At 36.6% G+C, this 21,770-nt stretch overlaps 1 long non-coding RNA gene across 1 annotated transcript in view; it reads right to left on the bottom strand.

The window, feature by feature from the left end:
- Positions 1-17,361: 17,361 nt before the first annotated feature.
- The window catches only part of LOC111096779, a 77,392-nt gene continuing 72,983 nt past the window's right edge, over positions 17,362-21,770 (bottom strand). Inside the window, exon 4 of the long non-coding RNA XR_005362525.1 lies at positions 17,362-19,295. This is a non-coding gene — a long non-coding RNA (uncharacterized LOC111096779). The remainder of the gene's footprint in view (positions 19,296-21,770) is intronic.

Raw genomic sequence — 21,770 nt, forward strand, 5'->3', positions numbered from 1 at the left:
ATTTATAGACTTACTCATATCTATATCATATCTATAATAATTATACGTCACTAAAAATGAAATAACCATTTTAAAATAAAATATATACAAGGAAATATTCAAACAAATGCTAACTCACAATAGATAATGTAACGATTCTTATTTTCATCAATGTTTTAGTCATCTAAGGGATGTTTTTTAAGGGTTATCTACACAATCACCTGTATCAGGCCATTTTTGGGTGTATGTATGTCTATGTGTGTATACATGTGTATGTGTGCAAGAAGGGGTAGGTTGTTAAATTCAGGTTCATGGGCCCTTTTCACATCTAATGAATTTAAATTTCTGGGGGATGGGACCCCAACATTTACATTTTTAACAAGTCTCCTCTCCCAAGGAGATTCTGATTCATATTACATCTTAAGAGCCACTAATCCTAAATTCCCAATATAAACATATTTCTTTTCTAAAATGTTCATACAAATGCAAATGCCAAATTGTTATTAACATCATTGTCATAATTAATTTAAAATGATTAATGAACATGGCTTTAGTTTTCCTGGTTTAATTATTTGCTAATGACACTAGTTTAATTAATTATTCATGTCGACAAATATATGATTCCTGTTTTCACAGCTTTTCATAATCCCATCCGGAAAGCAGATCTTTTATCAACGAAAGGCATGGTCCACCTGTCATCATTTTCTATTGCACTGATTTGCTAATTTGATACTATCTGAATAGTGCTATATTCATTTCTGTTTTCAGCTTTTTATTTGGAAGTTTCTCAGTCTAAACACATTTGAAGGATTCGTATCTATGTTTGGCTAAGTATTCACAAGCATTGACTCCACTGTGAAAATGAACACATTTAGTAACTCAGATGAACACACATTTGTTATGAGAGGAGGCAGAGAATGTGAAGTTATATATATTGCTATGTTATTCATAAGGAAATAAGGAAGGAATCCTCTCCTCAGAAGCAAAAACTATTTTTTTCAACCCTTAGAACAAAAAAAAGCCTAATTATTATTATTTTTTTTTTTAGATTTTATTTATTTATTCATGAGAGACACAGAGAGAAGGCAGAGACATAGGCAGAGGGAGAAGCAGGCTCCCCGCAGGGAGCCCGATGCAGGACTCTATCCTGGAACCCCAGGATCCCGCCCTGAGCTGAAGGCAGATGCTCAATGCTGAGCCACCCAGGGTCCCAAAAAGCCTAATTATTTTAACTTTCCCTAGAAAAATGAATTGAATAGCTCACTGCTTTCAAAGTCCCTAAACTTATTCCTTAGGAGGTGAAGGAATTCTTCCCTGATTCTATTGTGGTTTTTGACACTTGTCTGTGCAAAAAGGTAAAAAATGTAAACATTTCATCTCTGGTGAGGCAACCTGATACAAATGTATTTGTGTGTTTTTTTGCTTAAAGTCTTCAGAGCACACCCATCCTGTTCCCCTCTACAACCAGCAATTTAACAATCCTTAGACCATTATAGGTACTCAGTAAATATATCTTGTTATCTCTGAAGTTTGGGTTATGTTTTAGAATTTTAGAGGTATTGCACTGCTACCCTTATATACAACCTACAGGCAAGATTTATTTTTCCTTGAAACATTTTCATACTGAATTTGAAGTATGTAGCAAGTAATTATCTTAGCGCAAAAACTTGTGTGCAGAACTACTTATTTATTTTTATTAATGCCATGATTTTTGGCTCTGAGTATCTATCTCACAAGGTTGGTGGGAAATTTCCCTCTTATTTGATTGCTATTTCTACTAAGTCAGGAACCAAAGTATGAACTCAGCAAAGCATTGGGAACTGAAATGCAAATTTGGAGAAGAGAAAATTTAAAGGCAAAAATGATTGCTGACATATGAATAAAATGTATCTCCCCCAAAAAGTTCAGCTAAGTATTACCTCACATATCTGGGAAAGACATCTGGCTTCAAGATGGTAGGCTAACTAAATGAAGGAGACTGAGTACAGATTAAATCTTGAGGTTATTAAAAAATCTGATCCTGCATGTGTATTAAAAATTTAAAGCAAACCACTATTCTAGAAATAGACTGCAAAACTTCAAGACTTATAGAGAAGTAAGTGGAACAAAAATGTAATCAGGCCAATAATAAAAATGTTAAAAAAAAAACAAAGGAAAAAGAGAGTATCATAAAAAAGAAAATTTAAGATGGTAGGAATAACAATAAATAGAATTTGGTTAAAGTATGTCAGTTCTTCATATTAAAAATATAACTATATTTTATTTACTGGACATGTCTAAAACAAAGCACCACAGGCTGATGGAACATAAAGAAATGGGAAGAATAGTTTAGCAAATACTAACAAAAGAAAATAGTTTACCTTTATCAACAGCATTCAGAATCCAAGGCACAAAGCATTAAAAGGGTCAAAGAGAGGTTTATTTTTATTTTTTTTGATAAAAGGAACTCTCCTCCTCAAAATAATGTAATAGTCATGATTCTTACAGAATGACTAAACTTAGACATTTCAGTAAAAAATATGACAAATTCAGTCATATTGGAGATTTTAAAACAATTCTTTTATTAACATACATGAAGTAAATAAAACTCTAAAAGTTTTAGATATCATAAATGAGTTTGATCTAATTGATATTTATAGAATTATTTTCATACAAAATGGATATTATAGTTTTGTAAACACTCAAGAATTTTAAAAGACAAAAGTAACTGCATATTAGAGTCATAATAATCTTGAACAAATTACAAAAATATTGAGGGATAACCTATGTATTATATATCTTGACCTATATGCAATAAATATAAAAGTAGACAACAAAATGAAAGCCAACATCTTACCTGATGGCAAAGTTGTCCAGTGAACTTGGAAGAAAAGAAGTCATGGGTCAAAGAAAACATCAAATTGGAAATTGCTAATATTTAGATTTAGAATAAATGACAGCTAGCTACCTATATATAAAAATGTGTATGGGACCTTACCTCAGAAAGAATGTAGAACTTAATTGTATTTATTAGAAAACAAAAAGATAAACAATAAGGTAAATTGAGATTTTGCTTCTGATTAGCATGCAGGATGGTTGTAATACAATTTTGCTTCCATAGTATCACCAACAGCAATAGCCACTTGCAGGTGAGCTTAGAGCTGTGGCAAATTCTACAGCTGGAGATTCAATCAACTTTCTTGAGTAAATACTCTACACATTGTTGAATACCTTTGGTTAATTTTTATAGTTCTGGAAATGTTGACTTTGACAATTTTGTGTTTTATCACTGCCTTTATGAAGGAGAGGATTGTTGGATATCCTATTGTACCATTTCTAATGGACATCAAGCAAAAAATTCTTACATTTGACATCAAAAAGCATGATCCATATAGTGAAAAAAAGTTAATACACTGGACTTTGTTGACATTAAATACTTTCTCTTTAAAAGACTCTGTTTAAGAGAATAACAATACCACTCACACAGTGAGAGAAGTTTCTGCAAATCACATATGTGACAAAGGACTTGTATCTAGAATATATAAAGAACTTTCAAACTTCAATATCAAAAACATTACAATTAGAAAGCGGGCAAAAGACTTGAACTGAAATTTTAGAGAACATACAGTCGAAAATAAGTACATAAAAATATGTTCAACATCATTAGCCACTAGATAAAATCAAATGAAAACCATAGTGGGATATCACTACACAACTATTAGAATAGCCAAATTAAAAATAGTGATAATAACAAAAGTTGGTAAGGATGTAGAGAACCAGATCTCTCCATCACATATGGTAATATAATGTTACAGGGACTCTGGAAAATAGTTTGGTAGTTCTTTTTAAAATTAAAAATGAACTTACCATATGACCCAGAAATTGTACTTTTGTACAATTGGTATACTTACCAAATTAGTGAAAATGTATTTTCATGCAGAACCTTGTACATGAATATTCTTCCCAGCTTTATTATAGTAGCCCCAAACTCCAAACTATACAAACATCCTTCAGTTGGTGAAGAGGAAAAAAAGCTAATATCCAAAGGACATATACTGCATGGTTCCATTCATATAACATTTGTGAAATAACACCATTACAGAGATGGAAAGCAAGTTATCAATTGCTGAGGGTTAGGGTGGGGAGCAAGAGTTAGTGTGCCTATAAAGAAGTAGCATGGAGAAGTCTTGCGGTGATGGTACAATTAAGCATCTTCACTGTGGTAGTGGTTACTTAAAGCTATGCATGTGGTAGAACTGCATAGAGCTATACCCTCTCACCACCACTACCCCACACACAAATGAGTGCATATATAACTGGTGAAATATGAGAAAGCTCCATGGTTTATGCCAGTGATGAAGCAGAACTACAAATTAAATATTAGCCATTTGTATCAAGCAATATATTAAAAGAAAAAATGTATTATGACGATAGGAGGATAATTAGTTATCTATTGAATAGTCAGACTCTTTCTTCTCTAGTCACTAATATGACCAGCTTAAAAAGTATATTCCTCTCAATCTTCTGGAGCTTGGAATGCTAATGAAATGCAAGAAGAAACTGTGGGTTAGGACTTAGACAACTTAGATAACTCCTGAGAAATTGTTACCTTACTTCTCTCTCTCTCTCTCTCTCTCTCTCTCTCTCTTTTTTTTTTCTCATCTTTCTTGCATCTACTGAGGACATGATGCCTACATCTCTAGTGGTAATCTTGGGTCTATAAGAAAGAAAAAAAAAGAAGACAGACATGCTCTTTTATATCCTTAGGTTGCTCAACCAATGCCAGGAGCTGCTTTCCTTCAGCCTTGATATTTTCAGAAATGGAAGTCCTTGTGTGTTTAATCCACTATAGTCAAGTCTCTCTTACTAGCAGTTGAATGCAATCCCCAACTGATACAATAATCAAGGTTTATCCATGTATTACAAAGACAGGACAACATGAGAAATTCTTTTCTTTTTTGCTTAGAGACTAAAGGAGAAAATCATATATTTTAATGGATGCTGATTAAGAATTTTATAAAATCTAATATACACTCATGATAACAATTCTTCAAAAATGACAAGTAGGAATATACTTTCTTAATTCATTAAGAGCTATCTAATAAAAACCTAAGCAAACATACTTAACAGTGAAATATTAGATACATGCTCAGTAATGTCAGAACAGAATATTATCATTAGTATTATTGATAATTGTTAGACACTGAAGCTCAAATAGAGAAAAAAACAGTTCAAATATTGGAAAGATGGTATTCCTCCCGGAACAATTAGGAGAATCAACTATAAAACAGTAGAACTAATTAAATAACTTAGCAATTTGGTTGGATAAAATTCCCTATGCAAAAATAAACTTTACCTAGTTTCCATGAATAAGAATTAAAAATAGAGAATAAGGAACTATCTGTAACAATATCAAAAATATAAAATAGCTGGTTTTAAAAGGACTAAAAAATGGAAGATTTTTATAGAGAAAATAATAAAAGTTTATTCAATAAAAGATAGATCTAAATGAACAGAACTATGTTATGTTCATAAATGGTAATATTCAATATTAGGAAAATATTAGCCCCTCCATTAGTCTAATCAGAGAAATGTATATAAAAACAAAATGAGATTATTTTCTGCCAAATTAAAAAAAAGTCTTGTAAAAATGTAGAAAATAGTTCCCTACCAAAGATATTTTTTAGGGTTTGAATAGACTGATTTACTCACTTAGGCAGAAATTTGAAAGTACAATTAAAACTAAATTTTCTGAGCTTGTGACCTTGCAATTCTATTTCTAGGTATCTGTGCCTGAGGGCAAAAGAATGTTCACTGCAGCATTATTTGAATTATCAAGACATTGCAAACAAATTTAGTGTCTTTGCTAAGGAAGTTTAAATCAAACATGGAACATATATTTTATTGGAATACTGCCTGTGAATTGAAATACACAGTCTACAGGTATCAACACAGAGTTACTCTTAAAGTTACATATTATATAATACATAGAATATCATACAACCTAAATAAAAACATACAGTAAACAATTATATACACTAACTAAAGGAAAAAAAACAAATTGGAAATGTGTACCAAAGATATAATATTGATTACTTCAGGGAAATGAGAAAGCATACTGGAATTGAGGATATAGGTCAAGGGGATTTTAAATTTAGTCTAATTTTTTTGAAAATGTAAACAGAAATCAGAATGCTGCATTAGTTGTGTGATTGAAATCAAAGAGTCTGGAGATATTTGTATAAGTGGATTTTGATGCTGCTCAATTAAAGGGTAGAACAAAACTTCATACCATGCTGAATTAATACTGGTAGACTTAGAGATTTGCATTTGACACATGATGGGGGTTACCTATTGGAGTAAGTTACCAAATAACGTAGTAAGTGTTTTGAAAGTATTGGGAATAGAAAAGAGTAAGTTGCTGGTTTTCTCTTAGGAAATATGAGTTCTGATTTTGAAGGGAAAATAAGAATTTTAAGTGAAATGGGCCAGAGTGAGCAGAGTGATTGCAGGCAAGGGAAATAGTCTGTACTGAGGATGTGAATCCCAAGAGGGTCTGACGTATTTAAAGAATAGTATGATTGAAGGCTTAAGCTTATACGTAGAGGAAAAGGCCGTAGGGGCTGTAAAGAGAACAGAAGCTAGAGATTAAAAATTGGTGCCAGACTGTGGGGCCTTCCTGCAGCGGAAAGACCTATGCTGTTTTCCTGATATTGAAGCTTTTCCCAACATTTTTTACTTTTTCTAACCATTCTCAAATTTCTAGTTCAGATCCCATGATGCCTTCCTCATCTACCTCAACCCATTTTGAATTTTATTTTCCAAAATATTTTAGTGCTTATAGTCTATCCATCATTTTGATATTTAAGCACCTTCATTCTGGCAGGCTCTTATATTGTTTCAGGTGTCTTGACTATCCCTCCCTCCAAAAAAAGGAAAGAGAAATTAAATTGGGTTATATAATTTTCTTGCACCCTGAAATGACTAAAATGGGTGTTGGAACATAATGGATTCCTGTGTTTTCTAAGTTAAATTGAGATGAAGTGGTACTTTCTAGGTGCTCCAACAAAATTAACCAATTATTACTGGCAACAGTCTTATAAGGAGTAAGGGTACAAGTACTTTAACATCCATTCTGTTTATTACTTAGCTCTGTTCTTGGGAAGGTTGTTTACCTTCTAGTGACTCATTTTTATCATCTATAATGTAGGGGTGATAACACACTTAATTTTGTTGGCTGTTTGCTGTATGCTAGGAACATTGCTAAAATTTTTTTAAACACATAGCAGGTACAAATTGGCATCATGATGCATAAAATAATTGTTACATTTCTTTAGTTTTTTAAAAAAATCAAATCAAATCTAACTTAATTCCCACCTACCAGGGTTTATGAAAAAACATTCTGAATAGTTCTCTACCCCCCAGTTGTGCGATTGATATGAACTTTAGGTTTACACAATACAGAGAAGTTGGACTTTACTTATTCTACATGTGCATCATTTTATGTACTTATTAATCAATTTTAGAGATCCATTTAAAGCCAAGTGGCATTCTTCTCTAGTATTTTGATGGTTTCCCATTTCACATGTATGTCTTTCATCCATTTAGATGGCTAACAGACACATGAAAAGATGCTCAACATTACTCATCATCAGGGGAATACAAATCAAACCATGATGAGATACCACCTCACACCTGTCAGAATGGCTAAAATTAACAACACAGGAAACAACAGGTGTTGGTGAGGATATAGATAAGAGGAACACTTCTGTACTGTTTCTGGGAATGCAAACTGGTGCAGCCACTGTGAAGAGCAGTTTGGAGGTTCCTCAAAAAGTTAAAAATAGACTTATCCTATCATACAGCAATTGCACTACTAGGTATTTAAGAAGGATACAAAAATACAGATTCAAAAGGGTACATGCACTCCAATGTTTATAGCAGCATTATCAACAATAGTCAAACTATGGAGAGAGCTCATTCAACTAATGAATGGATAAAGAAGATGCAGGGGACATATATGTATATATAGTGGAATATTATTCAGCCATCAAAAAGAATGATGTGGATGGAGCTTGATGTGGATTATGCTAAATTAAACAAATCAGTCAGAGAAAGGCAAGTACCGAATGACTTCGGTCCACATTCATATGTGGAATTTAGGAAAGAAAACAGATGAACATATGGGAAGGAGGGAAAGAAAAAAAGGAGAGAAGTAAACAAGCCTAAGTGACTCTTAAAATAGAGAATAAACTGAGGGTTGATAGAGGGAGGTAGATGGGGGATGTGCTGGATGAGTGATGGGTATTACAGAGGGCACTTGTGATGAGCACTGGGTATTGTATGTAAGTGATAAATCACTGAATTTTACTCCTGAAACCAATGTTGCACAGTATGGTAACTAACAAAATTCAATAAATAAATAAATAAATAAATAAATAAATAAATAAATAAATAAATAAAGGCAGGTGGCTTTGCAGTTCTTGGTATTTATTCCCTCTATTATTTCCATACCAAATAAGCATCTAGCCCTTTGCTATAAGCCTGTAGTTCTCAATGCTGGTGAGGGGAATGTGGCCTTCCAGGACACATTTGGCAATGCTGAAAGAGATTTTAGGTTGTCACAACTCGGAGGGGAGGTGTTAATGGCATCTAGTGCATAGAAATCAGGATGTTGCTAAACGTATTACAATGCCCAGGACAGTTCCTAACAACAAAGAATAATGCTGCCCCATATATCAATAGAGCCAAAGTTGAGAAACTGTGCTCAAGTACCACTGATTCTGTAGACAGACTCATGGGAATGCTTCTGTTTGTTGAGAACCAAGAAGTGTGACCAGAACTCAACTTATCCCAGAATCTCCTGAGCTTCCACCTGCTTCAGATAGGGTTCCAACTATCTCTTTCTTCTTCTTCAAAATGCATTAGCTTCCCTTCCTCCTCCCAACTCTGCTGAAATTGCAGGTTCCTTCCAAACAAATACCAGTTTGGTTCCTACAAAGACTAGTTTGAGATTTTCTTAAAGATGGATCTTGAAACCAAAAGAAGGTAGTTACTTCTGGAGTAAGCAGCCCAGAAAACAGCAGATTGGCTGTCCATCCTACCTCAGGAAAAACAAGAAGGGAATTAATATCTCTCAAGTGATCCTATAACATTTCTCAAATAGAAAACTTAAATGAGAGCAGTAAGGCTACTTGTCTACGACCACTAAGTGATTAAAGACCTGTAGCCATAATTGAAAGCTAAGTTTAGCAGTTCAATGTTATCTTTGATAAGAAAAGGTCATATTTAACTATGAAGTTGATAGATGGCCTTAAGTCACTTTTGAGATCACTTCATCCAGGTAAACTTAAAACAGAAGAAAAAGAACACATGTTTCCCTATAGCACACGTTTTATTTTAAAATATTTTAGTGAATTATAAAAATATATTTTAGTGAAATATACAAGCTCAAAAGCACATATCTGTGTACAGTTTCATGTATTATAAATGTAACCAGTAAGAAGATCAAGAAACAGCACATTACCAGTGTCCCAGAAGCCCTCTTGTATTCCCTTCCCCACTCTCCCCCAATCTAATATAGGTTTTCACATTTAGATTACCTGCAGATGCCTCTCCGGAACCCAACAATATCAAATTCTATTTTCTTTTTTTCATCTCTCTCTTTTTCCCCCCTCCTTCCCTCTCACCTCCTTTTTTCTCCTTCCCTCCTCTCCCTGTCTTACTTCCTTTATTCTTGGCTAGTATGAATTCATCATATGCTTTATTTCATTAGCTTTAATATATTTGGACAAATATAACGAAGAATAGGTATGAAGTAAAGAACTATTACAGTAGAGGAAAAGTACTGCAAAGTTTTACCACTATTACGGTAATGCTGGTTGCTCTTCTAAATCCATTACTACGAAGTATCTGGTTCTATGGAACTTGGCATTGCATATATGAATTTTAGAATAAAATATCATATACTGGAAGAAAACCATTGTAGACTGACAAAAACAGTAAACAGAGAAATTACAGGCAGTATTAAAAAAAAAAAAAAAAAAAAGGTCCCTCCTGGATTCTTCTTTCTTCTATGCTGCTTTGGGATGTGTTTAACATTAAAAATCAATAATTTATCACTTCCAAATATTCCTTAGGCCAATTTCCCCCTCATCTAGTAAAGCTTGGTTAATTTTAACCACTTAGAGAATTGGCAGAATGTTTGAATTATAGACCATGTACTAGATACTCTTTTTTTGACAGTGAGACTGAGGAATGGAAGAAATAGGAGTTACACCTGCAATAAAAATTAATTATATTGCAACAGGGCTTTATGCGGGGCAGCTGTTATGTTTCACAGGGTGAATTTGATGAGTGAGATACCCAAATCTGGGGAATAATCAGCCATATGAAATTGGAGCTTTTGTTATTTGTTTAAAAAATGCAATCTTATTTCTAAGAACGTTCAGTTCTTCAAACTAAGTGAAAAGCCCTGCCAAAGAGAAGCCTTGCTGACCCTAAGAAATAGAATAAGGGCACATCTATCTGTAATCAGCACCTTAATTGCTTTAGTACAAATAGTGAGCACTACAGTACTTGAAAACAGTGATTAAACATTCCTATGATCTTCTTTACCTGTGAATTTGCTTAGCCTGTCCTTTCCTCGTGAATAATACACAATCTGAGTTTTAGTAAAACTTTTATATATTTGGACTAGCGCAGTTCTATTTAGTGAAATAATGCCATAAAAATCTGGGGAAATTACTAAACCTTCTAAATGCCTGGTTATACCAAACAAATCAGCTGTTTTTCAGTTGATTTAGCTTCTAAGTCCATCTTAACATGGCATAATGTACTTAATGACCCTTACTGTGATTGAATGGACCGTTAAGACAGCCCCAAACTCTCCGAATTTGGATCTTAGGTCTTTCTCATTGGAATGTGAGGAAAAGTTAGTTGTCTATATTTTTCCTACAGAACTTTAAAGTATAGATACTTTTGGAGCGCAACAATTCTATCAAATATCATAATGAAATATAAATTATTGGGGGGAGGGGCAAGATGGTGGAAGAGTAGGGTCCCCAAATCACCTGTCTCCACCAAATTACCTAGAAAACCTTCAAATTATCCTGAAAATCTATAAATTCGGCCTGAGATTTAAAGAGAGACCAGCTGGAATGCTACAGTGAGAAGAGTTCGCGCTTCTATCAAGGTAGGAAGACGGGGAAAAAGAAATAAAGAAACAAAGGCCTCCGAGGGGGAGGGGCCCCGCGAGGAGCCGGGCTGAGGCCGAGGCGAGTGTCCCCAGGACAGGAGAGCCCCGTCCCGGAGGAGCAGGAGCTGCACCAACCTTCCCGGGCGGAAAGGGACCCGCAGGGAGGTGGAGCAGGACCCAGGAGGGCGGGGATGCCCTCGGGCTCCCCGGGACAGTAACAGAGCAACTGCGCGCCCAGGAGAGTGCGCCGAGCTCCCTAAGGGCTGCAGCGCGCACGGCGGGACTCGGAGCAGCTCGGAGGGGCTCGGGCGGCGGCTCCGCGGAGGGGGCTGCGCGGCCCCGGGAGCAGCTCGGAGGGGCTCGGGCAGAGGAAGAGGCTCCGTGGAGCGGAGGCGGAGGCGGCGGCTCCGCGGAGGGGGCTGCGCGGTTCCAGGAGGAGCTCGGAGGGCTCGGGCGGCGGCTCCGCGGAGGGGGTTGCGCGGCCCGGGAGCGCGAATCCAACAGCGCAGGCTCCGGAGCACAGGGCGCCGGGACACAGCCCAGGATCCGGCCTCCCCCAGGACAGGCAGAGGCCGGGAGGGCCCAGGACAGCAAGGACGCTCCTGCCCCGAGCTGAGCAGATCAGCGGCCCCGCCCCGGAGCCTCCAGGCCCTGCAGGCGGAGTTCCTGCCGGAGCTGAATCCAGGTTTCCAGAGCTGGCCCCGCCACTGGGGCTGTTCCTCCTGGGGCCTCACGGGGTAAACAACCCCCACTGAGCCCTGCACCAGGCAGGGGCACAGCAGCTCCCCCAAGTGCTCACACCTGAAAATCAGCACAACAGGCCCCTCCCCCAGAAGACCAGCTAGACAGACAACTTCCAGGAGAAGCCAAGGGACTTAAAGTACACAGAATCAGAAGATACTCCCTCGTGGTTCTTTTTTTTTTTTGTTTTGCTTTTTGATTTGTTTCCTTCCCCCACCCCCTTTTTTTTTCTCCTTTCTTTTTCTTTCTCTTTTTCTTCTTCTTCTTTTTTTTTTTTTTCGTTTTTTTTTCTTCCTTTTTTTTCTCTTTCTCTTTTCTTTCCTTCTTTCTCTCCTCTCTTTTTCTCCTTTTCCCAATACAACTTGCTTTTGGCCACTCTGCACTGAGCAAAATGACTAGAAGGAAAACCTCACCTCAAAAGAAAGAAATCAGAAACAGTCCTCTCTCCCACAGAGTTACAAAATCTGGATTACAATTCAATGTCAGAAAGCCAATTCAGAAGCACTATTATACAGCTACTGGTGGCTCTAGAAAAAAGCATAAAGGACTCAAGAGACTTCATGACTGCAGAATTTAGAGCTAATCAGGCAGAAATTAAAAATCAATTGAATGAGATGCAATCCAAACGAGAAGTCCTAACGACGAGGGTTAACGAGGTGGAAGAACGAGTGAGTGACATAGAAGACAAGTTGATAGCAAAGAGGGAAACTGAGGAAAAAAGAGACAAACAATTAAAAGACCATGAAGATAGATTAAGGGAAATAAACGACAGCCTGAGGAAGAAAAACCTACGTTTAATTGGTGTTCCCGAGGGCGCCGAAAGGGACAGAGGGCCAGAATATGTATTTGAACAAATTCTAGCTGAAAACTTTCCTAATCTGGGAAGGGAAACAGGCATTCAGATCCAGGAAATAGAGAGATCCCCCCCTAAAATCAATAAAAACCGTTCAACACCTCGACATTTAATAGTGAAGCTTGCAAATTCCAAAGATAAAGAGAAGATCCTTAAAGCAGCAAGAGACAAGAAATCCTTGACTTTTATGGGGAGGAGTATTAGGGTAACAGCAGACCTCTCCACAGAGACCTGGCTGGCCAGAAAGGTCTGGCAGGATATATTCAGGGTCCTAAATGAGAAGAACATGCAACCAAGAATACTTTATCCAGCAAGGCTCTCATTCAAAATGGAAGGAGAGATAAAGAGCTTCCAAGACAGGCAGCAACTAAAAGAATATGTGACCTCCAAACCAGCTCTGCAAGAAATTTTAAGGGGGACTCTTAAAATTCCCCTTTAAGAAGTTCAGTGGAACATTCCACAAAAACAAGGACTGAATAGATATCATGATGACACTAAACTCATATCTCTCAATAGTAACTCTGAATGTGAACGGGCTTAATGACCCCATCAAAAGGCGCAGGGTTTCAGACTCGATAAAAAAGCAGGACCCATCTATTTGCTGTCTACAAGAGACTCATTTTAGACAGAAGGACACCTACAGCCTGAAAATAAAAGGTTGGAGAACCATTTACCATTCGAATGGTCCTCAAAAGAAAGCAGGGGTAGCCATCCTTATATCAGATAAACTAAAATTTACCCCAAAGACTGTAGTGAGAGATGAAGAGGGACACTATATCATACTTAAAGGATCTATTCAACAAGAGGACTTAACAATCCTCAATATATATGCCCCGAATGTGGGAGCTGCCAAATATATAAATCAGTTATTAACCAAAGTGAAGAAATACTTGGATAATAATACACTTATACTTGATGACTTCAATCTAGCTCTTTCTATACTCGATAGGTCTTCTAAGCACAACATCTCCAAAGAAACGAGAGCTTTAAATGATACACTGGACCAGATGGATTTCACAGATATCTACAGAACTTTACATCCAAACTCAACTGAATACACATTCTTCTCAAGTGCACATGGAACTTTCTCCAGAATAGACCACATATTGGGTCACAAATCGGGTCTGAACCGATACCAAAAGATTGGGATTGTCCCCTGCATATTCTCAGACCATAATGCCTTGAAATTAGAGCTAAATCACAACAAGAAGTTTGGAAGGACCTCAAACACGTGGAGGTTAAGGACCATCCTGCTAAAAGATGAAAGGGTCAACCAGGAAATTAAGGAAGAATTAAAAAGATTCATGGAAACTAATGAGAATGAAGATACAACCGTTCAAAATCTTTGGGATGCAGCAAAAGCAGTCCTAAGGGGGAAATACATTGCAATACAAGCATCCATTCAAAAACTGGAAAGAACTCAAATACAAAAGCTAACCTTACACATAAAGGAGCTAGAGAAAAAACAGCAAATAGATCCTACACCCAAGAGAAGAAGGGAGTTAATAAAGATTCGAGCAGAACTCAACGAAATCGAGACCAGAAGAACTGTGGAACAGATCAACAGAACCAGGAGTTGGTTCTTTGAAAGAATTAATAAGATAGATAAACCATTAGCCAGCCTTATTAAAAAGAAGAGAGAGAAGACTCAAATTAAGAAAATCATGAATGAGAAAGGAGAGATCACTACCAACACCAAGGAAATACAAACGATTTTAAAAACATATTATGAACAGCTATACGCCAATAAATTAGGCAATCTAGAAGAAATGGACGCATTCCTGGAAAGCCACAAACTACCAAAACTGGAACAGGAAGAAATAGAAAACCTGAACAGGCCAATAACCAGGGAGGAAATTGAAGCAGTCATCCAAAACCTCCCAAGACACAAGAGTCCAGGGCCAGATGGCTTCCCAGGGGAATTCTATCAAACGTTTAAAGAAGAAACCATACCTATTCTCCTAAAGCTGTTTGGAAAGATAGAAAGAGATGGAGTACTTCCAAATTTGTTCTATGAGGCCAGCATCACCTTAATTCCAAAACCAGACAAAGACCCCACCAAAAAGGAGAATTACAGACCAATATCCCTGATGAACATGGATGCAAAAATTCTCAACAAGATACTGGCCAATAGGATCCAACAGTACATTAAGAAAATTATTCACCATGACCAAGTAGGATTTATCCCTGGGACACAAGGCTGGTTCAACACCCGTAAAACAATCAATGTGATTCATCATATCAGCAAGAGAAAAACCAAGAACCATATGATCCTCTCATTAGATGCAGAGAAAGCATTTGACAAAATACAGCATCCATTCCTGATCAAAACTCTTCAGAGTGTAGGGATAGAGGGAACATTCCTCGACATCTTAAAAGCCATCTATGAAAAGCCCACAGCAAATATCATTCTCAATGGGGAAGCACTGGGAGCCTTTCCCCTAAGATCAGGAACAAGACAGGGATGTCCACTCTCACCACTGCTATTCAACATAGTACTGGAAGTCCTAGCCTCAGCAATCAGACAACAAAAAGACATTAAAGGCATTCAAATTGGCAAAGAAGAAGTCAAACTCTCTCTCTTCGCCGATGACATGATACTCTACATAGAAAACCCAAAAGTCTCCACCCCAAGATTGCTAGAACTCATACAGCAATTCGGTAGCGTGGCAGGATACAAAATCAATGCCCAGAAATCAGTGGCATTTCTATACACTAACAATGAGACTGAAGAAAGAGAAATTAAGGAGTCAATCCCATTTACAATTGCACCCAAAAGCATAAGATACCTAGGAATAAACCTCACCAAAGAGGTAAAGGATCTATACCCTAAAAACTATAGAACACTGCTGAAAGAAATTGAGGAAGACACAAAGAGATGGAAAAATATTCCATGCTCATGGATTGGCAGAATTAATATTGTGAAAATGTCAATGTTACCCAGGGCAATATACACGTTTAATGCAATCCCTATCAAAATACCATGGACTTTCTTCAGAGAGTTAGAACAAATTATTTTAAGATTTGTCTGGAATCAGAAAAGACCCCGAATAGCCAGGGGAATTTTAAAAAAGAAAACCATATCTGGGGGCATCACAATGCCAGATTTCAGGTTGTACTACAAAGCTGTGGTCATCAAGACAGTGTGGTACTGGCACAAAAACAGACACATAGATCAGTGGAACAGAATAGAGAACCCAGAAGTGGACCCTGAACTTTATGGTCAACTAATATTCGATAAAGGAGGAAAGACTATCCATTGGAAGAAAGACAGCCTCTTCAATAAATGGTGCTGGGAAAATTGGACATCCACATGCAGAAGAATGAAACTAGACCACTCTCTTTCACCATACACAAAGATAAACTCAAAATGGATGAAAGATCTAAATGCGAGACAAGATTCCAACAAAATCCTAGAGGAGAACACAGGCAACACCCTTTTTGAACTCAGCCACAGTAACTTCTTGCAAGATACATCCACGAAGGCAAAAGAAACAAAAGCAAAAATGAACTATTGGGACTTCATCAAGATAAGAAGCTTTTGCACAGCAAAGGATACAGTCAACAAAACTCAAAGACAACCTACAGAATGGGAGAAGATATTTGCAAATGTCATATCAGATAAAGGGCTAGTTTCCAGGATCTATAAAGAACTTCTTAAACTCAACACCAAAGAAACAAACAATCCAATCATGAAATGGGCAAAAGACATGAACAGAAATCTCACAGAGGAAGACATAGACATGGCCAACATGCATATGAGAAAATGCTCTTCATCACTTGCCATCAGGGAAATACAAATCAAAACCACAATGAGATACCACCTCACACCGGTGAGAATGGGGCAACTTAACAAGGCAGGAAACAAATGTTGGAGGGGATGTGGAGAAAAGGGAACCCTCTTGCACTGTTGGTGGGAATGTGAACTGTTGCAGCCACTCTGGAAAACTGTGTGGAGGTTCCTCAAAGAGTTAAAAATAGACCTGCCCTACGACCCAGCAATTGCCCTGTTGGGGATTTACCCCAAAGATACAGATGCAGTGAAACGCCGGGACACCTGCACCCCGGTGTTTATAGCAGCAATGGCCACGATAGCCACACTGTGGAAGGAGCCTCGGTGTCCAATGAAAGATGAATGGATAAAGAAGATGTGGTTTATGTATACAATGGAATATTACTCAGCTATTAGAAATGACAAATACCCACCATTTGCTTCAACGTGGATGGAACTGGAGGGTATTATGCTGAGTGAAGTCAGTCGGAGAAGGACAAACATTATATGTTCTCATTCATTTGGGGAATATAAATAATAGTGAAAGGGAATATAAGGGAAGGGAGAAGAAATGTGTGGGCAATATTAGAAAGGGAGACAGAACGTAAAGACTGCTAACTCTGGGAAACGAACTAGGGGTGGTAGAAGGGGAGGAGGGCGGGGGGTGGGAGTGAATGGGTGACGGGCACTGGGGGTTATTCTGTATGTTAGTAAATTGAACACCAATAAAAAATAAATTAAAAAAAAAAGAAATATAAATTATTCTACTTTACATTATCACTCTTCATTGAACATTGTCTTTTAGTATTTTTTTTCTCATTAAGACTTTATTAACCTCCTGACTGTTGGCTTAATATAGGATACAATTCAGCAGTCATTCCTGATATTCTTGGAACAAAACCTTCTTCTCATAATTCATAGTTACCACCATTACACAACCTCCGATTTTTTAAAATAATAGAAACTTTATGCTAAATAATAATCCTACAATTTCTTGAAACAATTTTGGTTCTCAGCTTGCAATACATGAATATTACAAAGAGAAATATCAATGCATTATATTTAAGGTAATACAATTTGAAATCAGGTATTCAAAAAAAATAAATCATTGTCTTTAACAAGATTTTTCTAGGGCAAAATCAAGATTATGTATATGGAAGTATTTGGAGAGTGCTTAAAATCAATGCTAATGCTCCATATTTGTCCTGTGGCTTTGGCTGCCCTCCCAGTCCAGACTGCAATTTAACAAGCATAGTATTATCTGTCTTTACCACCTCACAGCTGGAATTAATCTTCCCAGTTAACTAGTCAGTGACATAGAAAGACCTTGAATAAAAGGGGGACAAATTTACAAATGCTGGATTTGGGAAGGGCCTTCAGGAAACTTCCTGAGCCTGTGTCCTGACCTGAGTGGAGGAAGGTACCAAGAAACCTCAGGATTTTGGTCTCTGGATAGTGAGAGATAGTACTCGCAATATTTCAGTTCAATATATTTTATGATTTTGACTAAAGGTAATCCAGGGGAGATAGCTACCTCGTGGTGCACTGTATGATTGCACTGAGCAGGATTTAACAAGATATCTCATCTTGTAATTATTCATAGAATAGGTTCTCGATAAATACTTGACTGAGGAATGAAGGAAATAAAGGTATAGAGCTTACACATTTTGGGGATTTTGTTACATTTTCTGAAAGATGTTATCTCTATTTTATCCTCTCCTTTATTTTTGGCTCCTGGAAATAAATTGATTTACAATGAATATAATTTAAATGCTTTAAATTAGAGAGAGTTAGTTTAGTACAGATTCTAATTATTTATTCTGTCCATTTCTCAAATAGTATTAAATTAACTGAAATTTGTAACACTGTGTGTGTGATTTCCAACTACCCAATTCCTATTTCCATTCTATTAATAGATGTGACTATTGGTTGCATTAAATAGTAATAACTCTCCTAACTTTCTAGAAGTTATACTATTGTTTATATTGAGGGAAATATAAGAGGGAAAACCTGAAGCTGTTTTATTTCCCTTTCAAATGTTTTGTTTTTCCTTTCATGGCATTTGTCTGTATACAGAAATAGAAGCTGTTTCTGTTTTATTTGAATAATAGTCTTTTCATTTTGTGCTTCATGAATATTTTTCTCATAATCCTTATTAAATAAGTTTCCATGTTAAAATTTGGTTTATTTTGCTTACATCCTATGTTATTTTAAAGATTTCTTTCTTGAAAATGCATTTAGCTCAGCAATGTTAGTGAAAGACTCCATTACAGGCATTTGCAGAAGCATCTGTAAATCATTTGATATGAAAATGCTTCACAAATACATATTCATGATTAATTTAATGACATGACAAGATAGTCCAAATCAGATACCTATGTATTATGAATAATTAACAGTTACTCTATTAAAAATACCAGCTTAAAAATAATTTCTAGCCACGATTTACAGTAAGTAAATTAATATACTGTAATTACTTTTGTTGAACTTTAAGTTTTTCTCTGCCTGACCATTTAAAAAGGAATTAATATTTTATAAGAAAATTATACCCAGAATGTGAATCTACCCACTGCTTTTATACCCCTTTATATCTCTTAATATTGGTTGTTATCAAACAACCCAGTGTTGACATAGCTGGAACACAATATAACAATACTTCCCTGTAGCATCCCGTTGGATTTGTTATTGCTGAAACCAAGCAGAGGGTGGCACTCTCCTCCACTAAACTCTCTCAATATGATCAATCAGGCTTATTCCAGATGGCTGTTTGTGAGCTGCAGGAACAGATAGGAAAAGAATTACATGATGGGCTATTGCATTCAGGTTTTCACTTCAGCCATAACAAAATGGACTTGTTATTTTCCCCTTCATTCTGAAGTGGGGTCATTGCAAAATTCTTTCCTAAGTAACTCACACTCTTCTTGATTGTGGTTCTTAAACTTAAAGATTTTGTGTTGTGTTACCATTCTCCCGTTTCTTCCTTTATGTCAGCAAATTACATTCTCTCTCTCTCTCTCTCTCTCTCTCTCTCTCCCTGGCTTTTTACATTTTTAAAGAAGATTTTATTATTTATTTATTCATGAAAGACACAGATTGAGGCAGAGACACAGGCAGAGGGAGAAGCAGGCTGCATGCCAGCAGCCTGATGTGGGACTCAATCCCAGGACTCCAGATCATTCCCTGGGCCAAAGAGAAGTGCTCAACCGCTGAGCCACCCAGGTGTCCCACATTTTTATTTTAATTCCAGTTAGTTAACATACAGTTATATATTACAATAGTTTCACGTATACAGTATAGTTATTTAACATTTCCATACATCACCTTGTGCTCATCACAAGTGCACTCCTTAATCCTCATCGTCTATTTTACCCATCCCCCAGCTACCTCCCCTCTGGTAACCATCAGTTTGTTCTCTACAACTGAAAGTCTGTTTCTTGACTTGTCTATTTTTCTTTTTTCCCCTCTGCTCATTTGTTTTCATTCTAAAATTCCACATACAAATAAAATCATGTATTTGTCTTTCTCTGACTTATTTCATTTAGTATTATACTCTCCAGCTTGATCCATGTGATTGCAAATGGCAAGATTCATTCTTTTTTATGTTTGAATATTATATATATATATATATATATATATATATATACACCATATCTTTATCCATTTATCAATCAATGGATACTTCGTCTGCTTCCATATCTTGGCTATTGTAGATAGTGCTGCTATAAACATAAAAGTGCATGTATCCATTCAAATTAGTGTTTTTTTGTATTCTTTGCATAAGTACTCAGTAGTGTGATTGCTGGATCATTAGGTAGTTTTGTTTTTTCTTTTTTCTTTTCTTTTTTTTTTTTTTTTTTTTAGAGGGAGAGAGAAGGGGTGGGTAGGAGCAGAGAGAGTGAAAGAGAGAATCTCAAGCAGGCTCTATGCCCAGCATGAAGCCTGATGTGGGGCTTGATCTCACAACCCATAGATCATGACCGGAGTTGAAATCAGGAGTAGGATGCTTAACTGACTGAGCTACCCAGGCGCCTCTCTATTTTTAACTTTTTGAACCTCCATACTGTTTTCTAGAGTGGCTGCACCAGTTTGCATTCCCATCAACAGAGCATGAATATTCCTTTTTCTTCACATCCTTGCCTATAACTCTTGTTTCCTGTGTTATTGATTTTAGCCATTCTAATGGAAATGAGGGTGATAGCTTATTATAGATTGATTTGCATTTTCCTGATGGTTAAGTGATGATGAGCATCTCTTTATGTATTGTTGGCTATCTGTGTACCTTGGAGAAATGGATGTTTATGTCTTCTGCCTATTTTTTAAACTGGATTATTTGTTTTTGAGGTGTTGAGTTTTATAAATTCTTTATTTATTTTGGATACTAACTCTTTATCAGATATGTAATTTGCAAACTTTCCCTCATTCTGTAAGTTGCCTTTCAGTTTTGTTGATGGTTTCCTTTGCTGTGTAGAAACTTTGTATTTTGATGTAGTCCCAAAAGTTTATCTGCAAATCACATCTCTTTTTTAAACAGGATATACATCTGGCTATGAGGATATGCTTCACCAAAGAAGAGCTGTGTACAACTTGACTTTATTCTTTAATGAAAAATCTCCCTTATTGTTCCCTTCTTCTCCTTCTCTTTCTCAATTTTCCCTCCCTCCACCTTCCCTTCCACCTTGCTTCCTCCCATTTTTTTTCCTTTTATTCTATTAGGTGAACCACTTTTATGGTAGGCTGAATAATAGCCACCTAAATATGTCTATTTCATAATCCCTAGAACCTGTTAATATTACCTTATATGGCAAAAGGGACATTACAGATGTGACTGAATTAAGATTCTTGAAATACAGAGATAATCCTGGATTATCCAGCCTGGTTCCTTATGATTATAACGGTCCATGTAAGAGGCATGCAGTAGTTCAAACTAGGGGAGAAGACTGTGATGATGGAAACAGAGAAACACACTTTGACCATGGAAGAAAGGACCACAAGACAAGAAATACAGGCAGTTACTAGAAGCTGAAAGAGGCAAGGAAATTTATTCTTCCCTCAGAGCTTCCCAAAAGAACTAGTGTTGCCAACACCTTGACCAGTGAAATTAATTTCAGACTTATGACCTCCAGAACTGTGAGCATATAAATTTGTGTCATTTTAAACTACCAAATTTGTGAAAATTTGTTATAGTAGCAATACCAATCTAATACAGCTTCCAAGGAGAAAAATAAATGAAATACACTAAGAATATGATT

The sequence above is a fragment of the Canis lupus genome, chromosome 7, assembly GCF_011100685.1.
Source record: "Canis lupus familiaris isolate Mischka breed German Shepherd chromosome 7, alternate assembly UU_Cfam_GSD_1.0, whole genome shotgun sequence".
NCBI lineage: Eukaryota > Metazoa > Chordata > Mammalia > Carnivora > Canidae > Canis > Canis lupus.